The following is an 8250-nucleotide window of genomic DNA, read 5'->3' on the forward strand; positions in this document are numbered from 1 at the left end:
CCAGAAGACAGAAGTCTGGGGTGTCAGTCAATAGACAAATAATGTCATCTACATGAGCAGTTGATGTAAACACATCCATCAGTCTCCAGTCGAGGTCTCTCTCCTGCGTCTAGGCCAGGAGGTGAGTTGATATGGAACGAGTGCTGAGCTTGTAGACAGAGGATCGGCAAAGTAAACAAAACTGTGATTAAACGGGATAGGACAGGAGTATTCAGGAATGAGAGCGGTCTATTCCAGGTTTCTGGGATACGGTGTAGTTCATTTGTAGTGGTTGTCTTTGCCAGCTGAAGCCCGTCCTAGCCTGGTCACAGATCTGTTAGTGCTGCCTTGCTCAACTCCTATGGCCAATCGGCATCACAAAGACCATAGGAGTTGTCAAAAACACATGTGGGACCAGGCTACTGTTCCTCCTCCTATCTCCCCTCACTTTCCCGGCCAGGAGGCCCTGAGGTTGAGCAGGATGAGGACGTCGCAGGGGGCCAGGCGGTAGACCCCCAGCTCGTTGAGGGCTGACACAGGGCTGGCTGCTTGCCCTCCGGGGTCCCTGGTTCCTCCTCAGCCTGCCTCAGGACGTCTCGTAGAAGAAGAGCTGAGCCCACATTCAGACACAGGATGACGCAGGCCTCCTTCACACTGAGAGAGGGAGACATGACCAATCATTTGTACCTAGAAATTATTTGACAAGGAATTCAACCCCTGTGCAGGACATTAATAACCTAAGGAACTACAAACAAACTGTAGGTCTCTTAAAGATTATGGTACAGTGGACAATGTTTCCAGGTGATATTGTCAGCAGAATTGCCATTGTATGAAATGGCCCACTCACTGTTTGAAGAAGTCTCAGGCCTCTTGCAGTAGTGTCCGAACAGAGGGAAGAGGTCTTTTTCATGTCGAATTGGAGCTGGGCTGCCCCCCCCTCGTTGAAGTGGTTATACAGAATCACCTGAAGAGACAGGTAGCAGCTCCAGAAGTTAATAGAGATGTGATTTACCCCCCAAAATACATTCTCTACTGCTTCATCCTATTTCTTAAATCTGTATTTTATCATTAGAATTAGTCAGTAGCCATTGTAGTTTTAATGTATTTGAGAACAGATGTGTCTAATGATGTGTACAATCTAATTACCTTCTTTTTAAGTCATTCCAGACAGTAGTATCTGCAAAATCACTAAAAGTTCAAATATTTAATTAAGTCAACTATCTGATAATTCCAATTGTAGCAGGCCAGCAGTTGGACTCACATTCTGGTAGAGGAAGAGGTCCAGCCTCTCAGCCAGGTCCTGCCAGCCCATCTGGAAGAGAGGCAGACACAGCATCTGCTGCAGCTGGAGCAGGTGTCCCTGAGACACAGCATCAGAGACAGGCTAAACTGGACAGGGACTGGTGGCCTGGTCACACTGGGACGCAGAGACAAACACCTGGGAGGAGAAGGATACACGTTAGTGTCATTCTACTTTTTAACATTTTGTTCACTCCAACATTTTGTTGTTCAATTGGGTATATATATGGTGGCTGTAGTGATGATCTGAGCTCTACCAGATTCTTTCAAGAAATCACATTTCATTCCTACTGTCCAGGCTTGTTACAGGACAAAGACATTTGTCACAAAGTGCTTACAATCAGCCTGGGCCTAAACACCAAGCAAAGCAAGGCGACAGTGGGCGCCTAGTGTTTAAAACTCCAAAAATAGGACTAGATCTTGAAAGAACTAGATTCAACAGAAAGAACCCTTCCTCTAGGTGAAGAGAGTGTCTCCACTGACCTGTCCCTGCAGTAGGGCTGGCCTTCTTCTGTACATCCCCATGACAGCCTCCCGATAACCTGCCCAGCATGTCTCCTCTCAGCCTCTCCAGCAGCCCCAGGAGCCCCTCAAACAGAGACCCCTCCAGAGAGGCCAGACGGCCGGACTCATGGACCCCCAGCGGCCCCAACAGCTCCTCCTCCCCAGGGCCACAGCTGACTGCTGCAGCTGCAGGAAAAACTGAGGAAGAAGAGAGGAGGAGAGAGCAGACAATTGAATAGCCTTAAAGAAGACCTCTGGAGCGGTGCAGCAAAAGGAGGGACCATACAGCAGAGGGAAGGTGTGATGTGGTTTTTCTGTCCCCTTAACCTGGAGAATTGTTGGATGTGCATACTACTTCTGAACTGACAACACATGTACAGTCAGACAGACTGACAGACAGGCAGACAGACAGTCGGGCAGTATGTGGAGAGAAGATTTTGTTATTTGTTATGGATCACCATTAGATGCTGCCAAGGCAGCAGCTACTCTTCCTGGGTCAGCAAAATGAAGGCAGTTTATACAATTTTAAAACATTGCAATATGTTGCATACTGCAAACATACTGCATCAATATGTTTTGTATAGCAACAGTGTGATGACTCCGAGGGGCCACGTACCACGTTGTCCCCCAGTCCCCCAGCACGGTGGAGATGTAGTTGGCAGCGTTGAGAATAGCACAGTATCTAGCGCCCAGCGGTTACGGGACTCTTCCTTCATCACCTGGGTGAGGCGGATACGGAAGTCGTCCACCAGCTCTCTCTGTAGCGCCAGGAAACGCAGCTGGGCACGAGGGCAGGGGAGGGCACGGTAGCGGTCTGGGAGGGGAGCATTAGAGATTGAGGGGAGAGAGAGGAGCAGGGGAGAGAGGGACAGGAGGGAGGGGGGGGGGGCAGAGAGAGGGAGGGAGAGAAGGGGACAGAGAGAGAGATAGAGAGCAGTAAGTCTACAGCAGGTCGTTCCTCTACGACAAACAGAAGGATGAGCGGTGACCACACCAAGACAGACAGAGAGAGAGAGACGAGAGAGAGCGAGAGAGACAGAGAGATAAAGTAGTTAATAATCCTACCAGTGATGACCAGCAGTAAGGTCATGAAGGTCTCAGCGCAGTCTGGAGCCTTGAGTTCGTCCATGTCACTGATGTCTTTGTACTGGGAGCTCCAAGCCCCCTCAGCAGACAGCATGGCATCCACCTTCTCTATCGCCACTACAGAGAGACACACAGTTGGGATGAGCACACATCACACATTCACTAAATCACATACACTGACATAAACGGAGTCTAACAGAGTAAAATCCCACATAAAATCAATCTCTTTGTCAGTCCCAAATGGCTTCCTACCCCTTCCCTTCACCCAAACCCTTCAATGTTTGCAGATCTGTAAGGTAGAAGCKATATGGCGGAAGCTCTGCCAGTACACTGCTTATACCTATCCAGCCCCTTCAGATCTKYGGAAATTGGAGGGTTAGGGCCAAGGGGAAAGAGCAGGGARCRATGAGAGATGCTCCACTGCTGCCTCTCTCTCACTCACTCTTCCTCTCCACAGTGAGCCACTTCTGCAGCACGACCTCCTCCAGCAGTACATGCAGCACTCCGGGCAGGGTGCTGGGGTAGGAGTGGCTGGTGCGCAGCTCCCTCTCGAACTGCAGGATCTCATCCACCAGGTGGCAGAAGAGAGCGTCGTCRTAGAGCAGCCGTGGWGCATCYGACGCTAGCTTCTCCTGGGCCAGGGTGAGTAGACCGCGACACAGCTCCACCTGGTGGGGACGGGAGGGATGACATGAGATACTTCAATAGCTATAACCAATATATTTTAWTATATTAATATATATATGCTTATATCCTCTCATATGACTGTGGACATCAAGAGCTGCTACGATTGACAGATGACTGCAATGGACTCAGCTTGACTTCAGACTGCTTTGAATCTTGGGGGTGAACAAATACTTCAATGGCACATGAAGTCAGGATTCTAGATGATCATTTAGCGGCTGATCCTCTAACCTTGGCGTTGACGTTAGCTCCATTTCTGTCCAGAATGGGCTGGATCTTCTCCTCCATGAAGTTGGAGCTGTTACCCATCCACATCAGGACCTGGGTCAGGAACCACTCAGGCTGCATGGAGACAGAGATGGAGGTTCTTGTTATTGTCACAGTCTCTCTGTCTGTGTGTGTGTGTGTGTGTGTGTGTGTGTGTGTGTGTGTGGTGTGGTGTGTGTGTGTGTGTGTGTGTGTGTGTGTGTGTGTGTGTGTGTGTGTGTGGTGTGTGTGTGTGTGTGTGTGTGTGTGTGTGTGTGTGTGTGTGTGTGTGGTTGCTCTAACCTTGTTGAGTGAGTTGGTCTGACGGTTTCCAGTGAAGTGGTATCGAAACCTCTTGCTCAGAGGAAGCAACATGATCTGGACAGGAAGAGACAGGGGTGTCGTCGGGGGCAACCCTACACGGGACACAGAGGGTGGCTTCTCTGATATGAGATCATCACTGAGAAACAGGTTAAGAAACTGGCCAGGTATTCATCGCAGTATAATGTCTCAATGTAGAACGATAACATCAATATCAGTCAATATCTTAGGAAGTGTGGGGAACAGTATGTCTGTGACTGGGAATGTATGAAGTATGAAGCTAGTGTATGAAGAAGTGTGCAGAGTGTTATAATGCACTGTGTCTATAACCCAGTCCTGTCTACTATAACCCAGTCCTGTCTACTATAACCCAGTCCTGTCTACTATAACCCAGTCCTGTCTACTATAACCCAGTCCTGTCTATAACCCAGTCCTGTTCTATAAACCAGTCCTGTCTACTATAAACCAGTCCTGTCTACTATAAACCAGTCCTGTCTACTATAAACCAGTCCTGTCTACTAAAACCAGTCCTGTTACTAAACCAGTCCTGTCTATAACCAGTCCTGTCTCATAACCCAGTCCTGTCTATAACCCAGTCCTGTCTATAACCTAGTATGTCTATAACCTAGTAGTGTCTATAACCCAGTCCTGTCTATAACCCAGTCCTGTCTATAACCCAGTCCTGTCTATAACCTAGTAGTGTCTATAACTCAGTAGTGTCTATAACTCAGTAGTGTCTATAACTCAGTCCTGTCTATAACCCAGTCCTGTCTATACCCGTCCTGTCTATAACCCAGTCCTGTCTATAACCTAGTAGTGTCTATAACCTAGTAGTGTCTATAACTGCGTATGTATAACAGACGATAATGCTAGTGTGTATGTCTTCGACACTAACACTATATTAGGGTGAAGGATACGAGGTCTGTAGAGACAGGAGCTGGGCCACCAGGAGCTCCAGCTGGCTGTGGAGCTCCTGAGCGTTGGCAGGGGGGGAGAGAGACTGGGTGGGAGAGAGAGATGAACGGCCAGTGGAGCTGGATCAGCAACTCCTCAAAATCACTGCCAGACAGAGGAGGAGTTAAAAATCCCATTCAGGTCTGACGTAGCTTGACTTTGGATCATCATAATAACTGAATCACCAAGCCCGGTCCTGGAGAGCTACTGTGTGTCTTACTTGTTCTGGCCCAACACAAATACACCTGGTCAACTAATCATTTAGACTGAATTAGATGGGTTAGTGCCAGGCTGGAACAAAGGCCTGCATGGCCGGTTGCTCTCCAGGACCAGGGTTGCTGACCACTGATCTAAATAGAGATCCTAATAACTAACACAGAGTTCTCCATCTCCAGTCCTTCTGCTCCGGCCAGGCCCGCTAACACAACACACTGCCTGCCCCGTCTGACCCATACATACTACCCAGCCAGTCTGTCCTTAATGATCTTGTGCCAGAAGCATAGTGTCTCTCTGAGGAAGGCCTGGAGATGAGAGCAGCCAGACTGCTTTAGGCCCACATCTAGACTGGCCATGCTGCCCACCGCCACCACTGCCTCCCATATACTGTTGGTCATCAGACACTGCTGGATGCTGTCACTGTGGGAGGAGAGAACGACAGTTAACAGAACACCTTAACATACAGTAGGATACCATTTTGTGTGTGTGTATTCCAATCAGGTTCCTATCTTTGAATACTGTCAAATATATTGTCAACTGCGCAAGAATAGGAAAATAATAATACTGTCGCTCACCTGAGTTCTTCAATGCGTGACAGACACTGCAGGTATTTCATGTGTTTCTCTATGTTGTCCAGCTGTTCCAGGGTCCGTCCCAGGCTGTCTGCCCAGGGCTGGGCGCCCTGCAGGTGCTGTATCAGGGTGTTGGACAGGACCCTCTCCTGCTGTAGCAAACCTTCCAGAGACACACGGGACTCCTCGGCTGCAGACAGCGCTGCTGACACCCGCAGCGGMACCGAACTGGACACCGTCAGAACCTGAGAAGGTGGGTGGAGGAAGACCTGTCAGCAAGGGAAATGCACGCCCTTAAACTAGCTAGCAAAGGTTAGCTAGTTGGATAGATCATGTTTGTATTACTTACATTAACTAGCTGCAGTCAAGGGGCAGAATAATATTCGCATTATTAACGATTCTATTATTTTTCATGCAATAATTGATACAGCATTGAACGCTGATTTGAGTGTGCAACATGAAGTTAACAACGCGTTTCTAGCTACCTGCTCCTCCAGCAACTTGTTTTCCGCTGTCAGTTTCTCCAGGAGCGCGCTAACTTTCTTCAGCGACTTCAGATCCACTCCGATKTCTTTCTCTATCAAGTCGACAACGTAGTCGGGGAGTGCTCCATCCCCCGATCCTGTTTCGGAGTCKTCATCATTTGTCGATATGGGGCTTTGTAGATCAGATTCATCACTTTGGCYGTTCTGCTGCTCTGCAGAGGGCGCCGCCATCTTTCTTCTGTGTCTCTTCCACGTCAACAGCACGCAGATGTAAACACAGCACCAAACACAGCCGTCACCGTCAAATACACCTCCTCTAGTGGTGACAGTTAGTACTGCGGGACCTGTCACGGGTAAACACTTGGGACATTTCCAACTACTACACAATCCACGCTTCCTTCCATCCTCCATTCCTTGGCTTGGAGTAACCAGTGATATCATAAGTGGAGTGGTGATAGCCTCAGACAATTTACCGTAGATGTGTTATTTCAGTGATTACTAAAGGGAATTAGGAAGGATGTTYTCAAAACAWGACCYTCTTCAGTGTTGAGTGKCATGTTGACAATCAAGACCTCACAGGAAACAACAGGACATACTGTATGTGCTCAGTTATGTAGTTGTTGAACTAATCTGTTACCCAGAAAGGAACCGTTCTATTCCAGCATCTTATTCTGTCCTATTCTACTGTATCTTAGTCTATGCTGCTCTGACATTGCTCATCCAAATATTTATATATTCTTAATTCAATTCTTTACTTTAGATTGTGTATATTGTTAGATATTACTTGTTAGATATTACTGCACTGTTGGAGCTAGAAACACAAGCATTTCACTACACCCACAATAACATCTACTATACACGTGTATGTGACAAATAAAATGTGATTTGATCTCAAACATATTGTAAAATACGTACGATCCCTTCTCCTTCATTCGTACATCCTTTTCCTGTAATGGGGAATATGCTTGAGTCTGTTCCCGTTACTATCTTCCTCTGTACAAAATGTGCTCCAGATGTTTTGCGGGGTTGCATTGACATTGCTTAACAATTGGCCCTCTCTGGATTCCTAGGGACCCAGTGGGCCTGCGTCTCAAATAGCATTCTATTCCCTATATAGTGCACCACTTTTGACAAGGGCCCATAGAGCACTAGGGCCATTTTGGACGTAGTGTGGTGAGGTCGTAGTTGTCCAGAAATGGCTAGTTATGTGATTTCATGTTCACTACGCCTCCTTGTGTAACAGTATAGCTTCCGTCCCTCTCCTCGCCCTACCTGGGCTCAAACCAGGGACCCTCTGCACACATCAACAACTGCCTCCCACAAAGCATCGTTACCCATCGCTCCACAAAGCCGCGGCCCTTGCAGAGCAAGGGGAACAACTACTTCAAGGTCTCAGAGCGAGTGACGTCACCGATTGAAGCGCTATTAGCGCGCACCCCGCTAACTAGCTATCCATTTACATCAGTTATACTTGCTCTGGACTGGACCTCTGGAGTCTGGATTCCTGTAGTAGATGCTTGTTCTGCCAAGACAACAGATAGAAGAGCAGACAATAAGTGCTTTATGATTCTTAATTCTCTCTCTTTAATGGGGTGTTATTGACATGGAAAACATATGTTTACATTGCCACAGCAAGTGAAATAAACAATAAACAAAAGTGAGAAAACAAAAAACTAAATCAACAACAAACTATTAGAAATAAACAGTAAACAACACAAAGGTTTCATAAAGATACAGACATTTCAAGAGTTATATTATCAGATATGTCCAGTGTTTTACTGAGCAAATCGTTGTAGTACGAATAGTGGGGGAAGATAAATAAACAGATCAATGTTCACAATGTTGTTTGTGCTCCACTGGTCGCCCTTTTCTCAGGGCAACTGGCCACACATCTCTGCTGTGGT

General features: G+C 47.4%; 1 pseudogene; it reads right to left on the reverse strand.

Moving 5' to 3' along the window:
• Window positions 1-333: 333 nt before the first annotated feature.
• LOC112077459 (RAD50-interacting protein 1-like) lies at window positions 334-6818 on the reverse strand (annotated as a pseudogene).
• Between the last annotated feature and the right edge of the window lie 1432 nt (window positions 6819-8250).

Source organism: Salvelinus sp. IW2-2015, unplaced genomic scaffold, assembly GCF_002910315.2.
Source record: "Salvelinus sp. IW2-2015 unplaced genomic scaffold, ASM291031v2 Un_scaffold4588, whole genome shotgun sequence".
Classification (NCBI taxonomy): Eukaryota; Metazoa; Chordata; class Actinopteri; order Salmoniformes; family Salmonidae; genus Salvelinus; species Salvelinus sp. IW2-2015.